The 11,351-nt window shown below is 42.5% G+C and overlaps 1 non-coding gene across 1 annotated transcript; it reads left to right on the forward strand.

Annotated features, from left to right (window-relative positions):
- Window positions 1–9,991: 9,991 nt before the first annotated feature.
- Trnas-cga (transfer RNA serine (anticodon CGA)) lies at window positions 9,992–10,066 on the forward strand. The gene has a single exon. It is a non-coding gene; the product is annotated as a tRNA-Ser (tRNA).
- The last annotated feature ends 1,285 nt before the right edge of the window (window positions 10,067–11,351 follow it).

Consider the following 11,351-nt stretch of genomic DNA (forward strand, 5'->3'; position numbering starts at 1 on the left):
GAATAATATATAGTAGAATATCGGCTACAACCCAAAATAACATACCAATAGAGCAAGCTGACTTTAGACCAAAGCGCAGTTGTACGGAGCTGGAGCTGGCCCTAACCACACAGAGAGAGGGTTTCAGGATCGCAAGAAGACTGTAGCTATGTTTGTGGACCTGACATCACCATACGACACAGTTTGGCGAAAAGCGATGATCCTCAAATTCCTTAAAATAATCCCCTGCAAAAAACTGGCCACCATTCTGAACAGCATGTCGGCCAGTGGTGCGACTGAAGTGCACCCAATGTAAGAAGACCTTACAACCTGAATGATGGATTACCACAAGGATCAAAAATGGTTCAAATGGCTCTAAGCACTGTGGAACTTATCATATGAAGTCATCAAAAAAATGGTTCAAATGGCTCTGAGCACTATGGGACTTAACTTCTGAGGTCATCAGTCCCCTAGAGCTTAGAACTACTTAAACCTAACTAACCTAAGGACATCACACACATCCATGCCCGAGGCAGGATTCGAACCTGCGACCGTAGCGGTCGCGCGGTTCCAGACTGAAGCGCCTAGAACCGCTCGGCCACAACGGCTGGCCTCTGAGGTCATCAGTCCCCTACACTTAGAACTACTTAAACATAACTAAGGACATCCTACACATCCATGACAGAGGCAGGATTCGAACCTGCGACCGTAGCAGCGGCGCGGTTCTGGACTGAAGCGCCTAGAACCGCTCGGCCACAACGGATGGCACCACAAGGATCGGTCCTTGCTCCATTGCTGTTCAACATATTCACTGCGGATTTATCAGCTACTCCTGTTAGAAAGTTTATATGCGCTGACGACCTTGCACTTTCGCAGCAGCAGAAACCTCGCTCACAGAAAATCTTCAGAGATTCGACAAGTTCTTCAAAACCTGGAGCCTGAAAGCAAACATAACGAAAAGAGAAGTCAGCAGCTTCCATCTGAGCAACAGACAAGCCAACTATATTCCTAAAGTTCAATATCGTGGCCACCTGCTGAAGTTCAATCCTCGCCCTAATTATCTAGGAGTCATCTTGGATCTATCCTTGACCTAAGTACACATCTAAGCAAAGCATCTGCTAAAATCAAAGGCCATAACACTCACAGGAACAGGTTGGGGTCTCTCTCCATCTACTCTCAGAAGTACAGCACTTGCCCTAGTATACCCAGTAGCTGAATACTGCAGTCCAGTATGGCTTAACAGTACCCATACAAAGAAGGCAGATGTCCAGCTAAATGACACTATGAGGATTATATCAGACACCATCGAGTCTACTCCTCAGAAGTTGCTACCGGTACTTTCTAACATTCCACCTCCTCATCACCGAAGAGCATTGATACTGAAGAAACAATGGCATAAGTGCTGTGACAACGCTCTCTTACCAATACATGAAAACTGTCTACATGAAGGTCTCAGGTTTAAATCTCGGAATCCGTCTTGGATTCTAGGAAAGAAGCTGGCCCAAGATCAGTTTACAGTAAGTGAAGCTTGGCGCATCGGTCCGCTATCTTCAAAGCCAGACAGATCTGGACTGATCTCGGACCCAACTAGCAACCCCCTGGTTTTAACCAACCCAGGAAAATCTGGACATCACTTAACCAGATAAGAACCCAACACTGCACATGTTAGTTTTGTAAGCACAAGTGGAAGATTGTTGATAGCCCTTTTAGCGACTGTGCAGACGTGCATCGTTATGGATTGCGCTCTCCGAAGGTTCAGTGGTTCAATGGAGGAGATCCATCAGGCTAGTGAGGAAACTGTGGGTTAAGGACACTGTACATCCATGTGTAATGATACTCATGTTACTTATAGATTGAGGTCTAAACCTGTATATGTTTGTAAGTATTTTGTAACAACACATTGTATCTTCAAGCCATACATACGGGTAAGAAATCTCGCAGCCCATCTCTGAGATACTTCATCGGCTTCCTTTAATCTCACCTGGTACAGATCCTAAACAATCAAGCAGTACTCAAGAATGGGTCGCACTAGCTTCCTATAAACGGTCTCCTTTTCGGATGAACCACTCTCTCCCGAAATTCTCCCAATAAACTGAAGTCCATCATTCGCCTTCCCTACCACAGTCCTCACTTGATCGTTCCTTTTGATATCGCTTTGCAACGTTACGCTTGGATATCTAAACGACTTGATTGTGTTACACAGACATCTACTGAAATACAGGATTAAAGTACCGGTATGCTACCGAATCCACATTCCACAATACTGTATAATAGTAACTAATATCATCTGCAAAAATAGCTCTAGACTCAGAAAACTTACCTATAAAACAGCAGAATGAAATTGCTATCAAAATAGGAAATGTACAGAAAGAGAGCTCAAAATCAGGAAAAGCTATAATACCTACTCACATTACAAAGCGCTACGCAAAATTAATGAAAAATTGACGAATAACAAAGCCCTAGCAATTAAATCAGATAGGGGGAATTAACAAAACTGACTACACACAAAAAGTTAACGATTTCTTTGGTATTAATGGTATCACTCAAATCGATAGAAATCCCACAAACAAATATGTGGCCCAAACTAAGAAAACCATAAAAGTATATCACACAATACTTACAGAATATAAAAAAGTACTTGTATACCCATAACCCCAAAAAATGGTTCAAATGGCTCTGAGCACTATGGGACTCAACATCTTAGGTCATAAGTCCCCTAGAACTTAGAACTACTTAAACCTAACTAACCTAAGGACATCACACACACCCATGCCCGAGACAGGGTTCGAACCTGCGACCGTAGCAGTCCCGCGGTTCCGGACTGCAGCGCCAGAACCGCTAGACCACCGCGGCCGGCTCCCATAACTCCAGAACACCAAAGCTAAGTGGACACACTAAGATACACTAACAATTTGTTCCTATATGTCCTGTAATAGACAATGTTAATAGTCCCACATATTACATAAGCAAGAAATTAAACAATCTTCTTAATAAATTTTACATACACAACGAAAAGTATACAATAAGAAATTCTAGAACATTAGCTAAAATCATCAAAGATATAAAAATAACCTCAAATGAAAATTTTGTATGTTTCGGCATTGCTAGGCTACATACGAACATTCCATTCCAGGAAACAATAGATATCATAAAAGACGGCCTACCTAGATACATAAAAATCTCAATACAAGGCGCTACAGAAATTTTGCAACTACGTAAAATTGTCTTACACCAAACGTACTTCGAGTCTGATAATAAAATATGTACACAAAAAGATGGATTCGTGATGGTCTGTAGCATTGCTGAAACCATAGATGACATATTCCTTAACAGGTTGAAAGAAAAATTTCTTGAAACAAGTAACATAACTAATCAAAAAATCATATAGTATGGCAGATACGTAGACGACACTTTAATGCTTATAGAAGGTAAGCCTACTGATATAGCACAGAATCAATTACAACCAAAATGAAATTTACTTTAGAACACGAAACCAACAAAACAATTAACTTTCTCGATCTAACTATTAAGAACACTAACAACAAATATTACTTCGAAATTTACAGAAAGCCTACCACAACAGACTATATTTTCAGGGCTCACTCATCATCCAAAGACCCATAAAATCGCATTCTCCTAAACAATACTGAACAGATTACAAAAGTTAGCACTATAAGACGAAGCAAACCAGGAGTAAATAAAATTCTTAGAATATATAGCCCACCAAAACGATTATGACCCCAAAGTAGTAACACAAGTATACCACTGTAAAACACTACGTGAAAGACACAATATACATAAAAAATAGCGCTAAACATACACACAGCGAAAAAGAGGAAAACAAATTATGTAAAGACGACCTATCTAGGAAACATCTCGAACAAAATTAGCAAATTATTCAACAAAACAGACATCGAATTTGCATTTCAAATCGCACACAGCCTCAGATACAAAATTCACGAAGGCTGCTCAAAAATCCTCATAGACAACAACCCTGGCGTTTCAAAATTTCGTGTAACGTCTGCCACAGATTCTACAAAGGACAAAATGGTAGAAACTTCAAAATCAGATATAAAGAGCACACCAGAGAAAGTGATAATAACCCGTTCATATTTTTTCAACATCTACAAACAGAAAAACACGTCGCAAAACCTCTAAATGAAGAAGTAGAAATCCTCTACGTTACGCAGAAGGGAACATCGTCGAGGAAATAGAGAAATATTCTCATGGATACAGCAACTCTACAAATTTACTGAACGAAGAAACCGACCTAAAGGGCAAGAAGCACATAGAGAATTTTATTCACATTATAAATCAAGAAAATGGATAAAATAATAATTCAGAGACGCTGAATAACACATATCCGTAGTAGCAGAGATAACAACATGAAAAGTATAAAGCAGAGACATAACACCAACATAAATTGTAGGCAATAACACAATTATTATGAAGAATTAAAAACTTAAAATAAAAATCTCAAATAAAATTTAAACAAACTCTAGGCAAAAACATTATTAGAACCAAACCTATAAAATAATACAAAACTACTGAATTCCACACATCACTTATTTATAGTGGTAACTAAGTAAATGTGTAATATCGCTGATCAACTTTCATCCACGCTGTCAGAAAAGTAGCATACATGGAAACCAAGTAAAATCCGATATAAATCTCCAATGTACACCTAGGAGAAAGTAATAACTCCAAAACGACATGACAGCAAGGATGTTACATCTAAGGTGAGAAAATCTAACGATGTATTACAGCTTTTCAGATCATAGTTACAGACCATTGTATTAAGACTATCACTTACATGTGTATTTACAAAGTATCTGTTGATGGCAATATGCAGAAATTGACTCATCGTGAATAATACAAAATATAAACAATTTACAGAGCAGTGGAGGTGACGTTATTCATAATAATAATGTCATTAAAAGACACGTTTTGCACTGCAGACCCCAAAGACCAAAAGTTGTCTCTGATGAACATTCGTCGTCCAGCACAACGTACAGGATTCTAATTTCTAATATCAGAAGTCAAGGTCTCTCGACGTGTAATAATTGGTTTGATGGCCAATTTCGTTAGTAATTAGCTGCCGTCATCATATTCTCAGATTTACAATGTACAGATTGAATAACAATAAAAAATGACAAGGTGCACAGCACAGAACAAGGAAATAACCAGACGTAGGGCCCAATGGATTATATATGTATATATATATATATTGTTGTGAATAGGTATTAAGTGAACGTGATGATAGGTACATACCTAAAGGAAGAGAGATTATTATGTTATGTAATTCACAGCCAGTAAATGGAAGCATATAAACGTGGCTTGGTGCTGGGTACATCCTTACACAATACTTAGGCACATAACGTAGTTTATTAGTTACAAAGTGCAAACTAATAAAACAACTGGATAAGAATGGACTCATAAAGAATATTAGTAGCAATGGATGGTACTTATGAGCGGTAAATAATCTCAAAACATCCCACAAGCTAGCTGGGATAGTATATAATAATGGCGTGTGACGAGGGCCTTCCGTCGGGTAGACCGCTCGCCTAGTGCAAGTCTTTCGATTTGACACCACTTCGGTGATTTGCGCGTCGATGGGGATGAAATGATGATGATGAGGACTACACAACACCCAGTCCCTGAGCGGAGAAAATCTCAGACCCAGCCGGGAATCGAAACCGGGCCCTTAGGAGTGACAGTCTGTCGCGCTGACTACTCAGCTACCGGGGGCGGACAGCTGTGATGGTGAGGAGGCGGGAGATGAGAGAGTGGCGTGGGTGGTAGTGGGAAGTAGAAAACAAATTTAAAAGGAAAAATGACATAATAAAACGACAGATATAAAAAAAGTGTAATACTGACGTAGCTCAAAAATAAGTTTTCTACAAAGAAACGTAAAGTCATATACATAGACACAGATATACGTAATGATAGCGCCACAACTAAATCAACAGAGATTCTTATGTTTCGTAATTTACAGCTAGTAAATAGAAACATACAGACATTGTTTAGTGCTGAATACATGTTTAGATACATCAAATGCACATAACATACTATAATAACTATAAAAGCGAACTTACAAAACAGCTGGATAACATCGGCTACAGGAAAACATTATAAACAGTGGGTGGTACATTTGTAAGGTAAGTGGCCTAAAAAACGAACAAGGAGTCGGGTCGCTGATAAAGGAGAGGGAAAGAGGTGAAATGGGTGAGGGAAGGTTACACAGGGGTAGCGACGAGGGAAGAAAATGGGGCAGTGGGCTGGAAGGACTGAGTTGGAAAAGGGTTTTTTTTCGGGGGGGGGGGGGGGGAGGATGGGGATAGTTACTCATTAAAGTGTATACATAAAGAAATGTAATACAACTTATTAGTACAATATACAAGTCTTTCTTGGCGGTAACAAGTCCACAATCACCAATTTAAAGCTGCCTTTCAGTATACAAAAATTAACTGTTTGTATAATAATCCATTGCAAACAGGACCATTCGTTGCAGTGTTATAATTGTGCAGCCTCTTGCTGTTATAGAAAGGAACGCCATTTAAAATATTACAATTGTTAATCTTGAGCTTAGCAAGGAAGTATACATTAGAGCAGCTTCAACAATTCATCACAATATGCAAATAAACTGTGAGGTTAAGTGGTAAAAAGAAAAAGGGAGTAGGTTGTGTACTCTACAGAAGAGGTGGGTAAAATATCCCAAAAAGCAACAATAGATACAACTCGTACAAAAAATACTACAGTGTCAATGACGTACGGCAAACACAAAATGGTGCCAGGAAGCAAAGAAAGAATGATATACCTAAAAGCAGGAATAACACAATAATTGCTGTAAAAATATAGAAATATATTTAAAAAATAAGTTTTGTGTATAGAAACTGGCAAAAACTTGGAAAAACAATTGGAAAAAAAACAAGAATTCTCAGAAACTTGGCCAAGACATGGAAATAGGAACCTAAAGCATAACTAGTGTAGTAATAATAAAAACTCAAGTGTAGTCCTGTGAGACGTGGGCATACGTTATAGTTAAGATTAGTAATACTGATATAGTAGGAATAAAACTCATATGTAGTCATGTAAGACAAAAGACTGGTCTTATGGAAATCACATTATGAAAAGATATTACATAAGATGCTAAGATGCACCAGGAGTGAAGTAAAGGAATGGGAAGGAGGTCATAGCTAGGTGGGCGGGGACGGGGGGACGGAGAAGGGGATGAAACATTTAACAGGAAGTGTTAAGTTATTGAGGGCTGTGCAAGATATCTTCAAAAATACTAAAAATGTTTTGATCTCCTTATTCCAAATGGTCATTTAACACTAAATTGTAGATCGGAGAATCTCAAGATGACAGCCATTTACTGTTGTCACTGGTCATAAAATAAACTATTTCACATCACGCGATCTTGGCTTATAATTTTACAAATTATATTAGTTAACCCCAACATCCTGCTTAAACTTATCTGGGTTCTGTTATTTAAGAATCGTCGAGCCACAGACATATCTGGGAACCTATTGCATTTGTTCACACTCTCGTTAACAGTTTGCAGTGGGGCACCGTGTCAACTGTTTCCCGAAAATTTAGAAATATACACTCCTGGAAATTGAAATAAGAACACCGTGAATTCATTGTCCCAGGAAGGGGAGACTTTATTGACACATTCCTGTGGTCAGATACATCACATGATCACACTGACAGAACCACAGGCACATAGACACAGGCAACAGAGCATGCACAATGTCGGCACTAGTACAGTGTATATCCACCTTTCGCAGCAATGCAGGCTGCTATTCTCCCATGGAGACGATCGTAGAGATGCTGGATGTAGTCCTGTGGAACGGCTTGCCATGCCATTTCTACCTGGCGCCTCAGTTGGACCAGCGTTCGTGCTGGACGTGCAGACCGCGTGAGACGACGCTTCATCCAGTCCCAAACATGCTCAATGGGGGACAGATCCGGAGATCTTGCTGGCCAGGGTAGTTGACTTACACCTTCTAGAGCACGTTGGGTGGCACGGGATACATGCGGACGTGCATTGTCCTGTTGGAACAGCAAGTTCCCTTGCCGGTCTAGGAATGGTAGAACGATGGGTTCGATGACGGTTTGGATGTACCGTGCACTATTCAGTGTCCCCTCGACGATCACCAGTGGTGTACGGCCAGTGTAGGAGATCGCTCCCCACACCATGATGCCGGGTGTTGGCCCTGTGTGCCTCGGTCGTATGCAGTCCTGATTGTGGCGCTCACCTGCACGGCGCCAAACACGCATACGACCATCATTGGCACCAAGGCAGAAGCGACTCTCATCGCTGAAGACGACACGTCTCCATTCGTCCCTCCATACACGCCTGTCGCGACACCACTGGAGGCGGGCTGCACGATGTTGGGGCGTGAGCGGAAGACGGCCTAACGGTGTGCGGGACCGTAGCCCAGCTTCATGGAGACGGTTGCGAATGGTCCTCGCCGATACCCCAGGAGCAACAGTGTCCCTAATTTGCTGGGAAGTGGCGGTGCGGTCCCCTACGGCACTGCGTAGGATCCTACGGTCTTGGCGTGCATCCGTGCGTCGCTGCGGTCCGGTCCCAGGTCGACGGGCACGTGCACCTTCCGCCGACCACTGGCGACAACATCGATGTACTGTGGAGACCTCACGCCCCACGTGTTGAGCAATTCGGCGGTACGTCCACCCGGCCTCCCGCATGCCCACTATACGCCCTCGCTCAAAGTCCGTCAACTGCACATACGGTTCACGTCCACGCTGTCGCGGCATGCTACCAGTGTTAAAGACTGCGATGGAGCTCCGTATGCCACGGCAAACTGGCTGACACTGACGGCGGCGGTGCACAAATGCTGCGCAGCTAGCGCCATTCGACGGCCAACACCGCGGTTCCTGGTGTGTCCGCTGTGCCGTGCGTGTGATCATTGCTTGTACAGCCCTCTCGCAGTGTCCGGAGCAAGTATGGTGGGTCTGACACACCGGTGTCAATGTGTTCTTTTTTCCATTTCCAGGAGTGTAGTTCTTAAAGAAAGGTATGAAAGCAAATGACACTCATGCCGATTTCCAGAATACACTGGGGGACTCTGCTCCTTCATATTCAACTGTTGCCAAGTGGACAAATGAATTTAAATTTGAAACTTCCTGGCAGATTAAAACTGTGTGCCCGACCGAGACTCGAACTCGGGACCTTTGCCTTTCGCGGGCAAGTGCTCTACCAACTGAGCTACCGAAGCACGACTCACGTCCGGTACTCACAGCTTTACTTCTGCCAGTACCTCGTCTCCTACCTTCCAAACTTTACAGAAGCTCTCCTGCGAAACTGGCAGAACTAGCACTCCTGAAAAAAAGGATATTGCGGAGACATGGCTTAGCCACAGCCTGGGGGATGTTTCCAGAATGAGATTTTCACTCTGCAGTTGGTAGAGCACTTGCCCGCGAAAGGCAAAGGTCCCGAGTTCGAGTCTCGGTCGGGCACACAGTTTTAATCTGCCAGGAAGTTTCATATCAGCAACTCCGCTGCACAGTGAAAATCTCATTCCTGAAACATCCCCCAGGCTGTGGCTAAGCCATGTCTCCGCAATATCCTTTCTTTCAGGAGTGCTAGTTCTGCAAGTTTCGCAGGAGAGCTTCTGTAAAGTTTGGAAGGTAGGAGACGAGGTACTGGCAGAAGTAAAGCTGTGGGTACCGGACGTGAGTCGTGCTTCGGTAGCTCAGTTGGTAGATCACTTGCCCGCGAAAGGCAAAGGTCCCGAGTTCGAGTCTCGGTCGGGCACACAGTTTTAATCTGCCAGGAAGTTTCATATCACCGCACACTCCGCTGCAGAGTGAAAATCTCATTCTGGAAACATCCCCCAGGCTGTGGCTAAGCCATGTCTCCGCAATATCCTTTCTTTCAGGAGTGCTAGTTCTGCAAGTTTCGCAGGAGAGCTTCTGTAAAGTTTGGAAGGTAGGAGACGAGGTACTGGCAGAAGTAAAGCTGTGAGTACCGGACGTGAGTCGTGCTTCGGTAGCTCAGTTGGTAGAGCACTTGCCCGCGAAAGGCAAAGGTCCCGAGTTCGAGTCTCGGTCGGGCGCACAGTTTTAATCTGCCAGGAAGTTTCATAACAGCGCACACTCCGCTGCAGAGTGAAAATCTCATTCTGAATTTAAATTTGATTGGGAGAGCTTAGATGACAATCCGCCCAGTGGTCGGCCAGCATGTGGCACTTCTCCAGAAATCATTGCAAAAGTACACAAAATGGTCATGGAGGATTGCCGATTGCCGACCGGTGTGGCCGAGCGGTTCTAGGCGCTTCAGTCTGGACCGCGCGACCGCAACGGTCGCAGGTTCGAATCCTGCCTCTGGCATGGATGTGTGTGATGTCCGTAGATTACTTAGGTTTAAGTAGTTCTCAGTTCTAGGGGACTGGTGACCTCAGATGTTAAGTCCCATAGTGCTCAGAGCCATTTGACCCATTTGATTGCCGATTGAAAGTGCGTGAAATTGTTCACGCTTGCCAGATGTCTGAAAGGGTATATCACATTTTAACTGAAGAATTAGAAATGAAAAAATTATCTGCAAGTTGGGTGCCGCGAATCTTGACGCTGGATGAAAAACATGTGCCGTCGCCATGGTAAAATTACAGGAACTAAGGTACGAATTGTTGCCACACCCGCATTTCTCACCTGATACGGCTCCGTCAGACTTCCATCTCTTCGTAAAACTTAAAATTTTTCTTGGTGGACGAAGTTTCACTTGAAATGAAGAATTGATAACCGGAGTTGGCAACTATTTTGCAGGCCTGGAGGAAACTCATTTTGGAGACGTGATCAAGGCACTGGAACATCGTTCGACCAAGTGCATTAATCTACAAGAAAACTACGATGAAAAGTAGAAAAAGTTTCAGTGATGTAAGTACTTTTTTTTCTATTCTAGAAAGTTTGCAATCGCGACCTTGGAAGTGGCAGAGAAACAGCATAATTCTATATACGCTTGGACATTTGCTGCTTGCTTTGAGCTGATTACTGGTCCATATTCCAAAAATCCTGTCATTAAAACATCTAAATTATATCGTCTGTTATCTAACAGGATGATAAGGTATTATACTGTTTCGTTTCCCTCGTAGGTATGGTCAAGTAGTTGCAACAGTTTTAGGCAACCAAACAAGAGACGGAATCTCTTTCTTATAGTATAGAATCAAAGCTAATACAAATTTTTAAATGATGTCATGTTGCTTTTATCTGTTACTGGTTTTGGTTCTGCTGTTCCAGTTTCGCTAATTCCAAAATTGCTATAATAAGAGCAATACTGTAACAGCTGAAAGCAATATGGCATCATTCTGAGAAGGAAAGTCATACCACATGTCTCATTTGCGTGACAT

Source organism: Schistocerca cancellata, chromosome 1 (assembly GCF_023864275.1).
Source record: "Schistocerca cancellata isolate TAMUIC-IGC-003103 chromosome 1, iqSchCanc2.1, whole genome shotgun sequence".
NCBI lineage: Eukaryota > Metazoa > Arthropoda > Insecta > Orthoptera > Acrididae > Schistocerca > Schistocerca cancellata.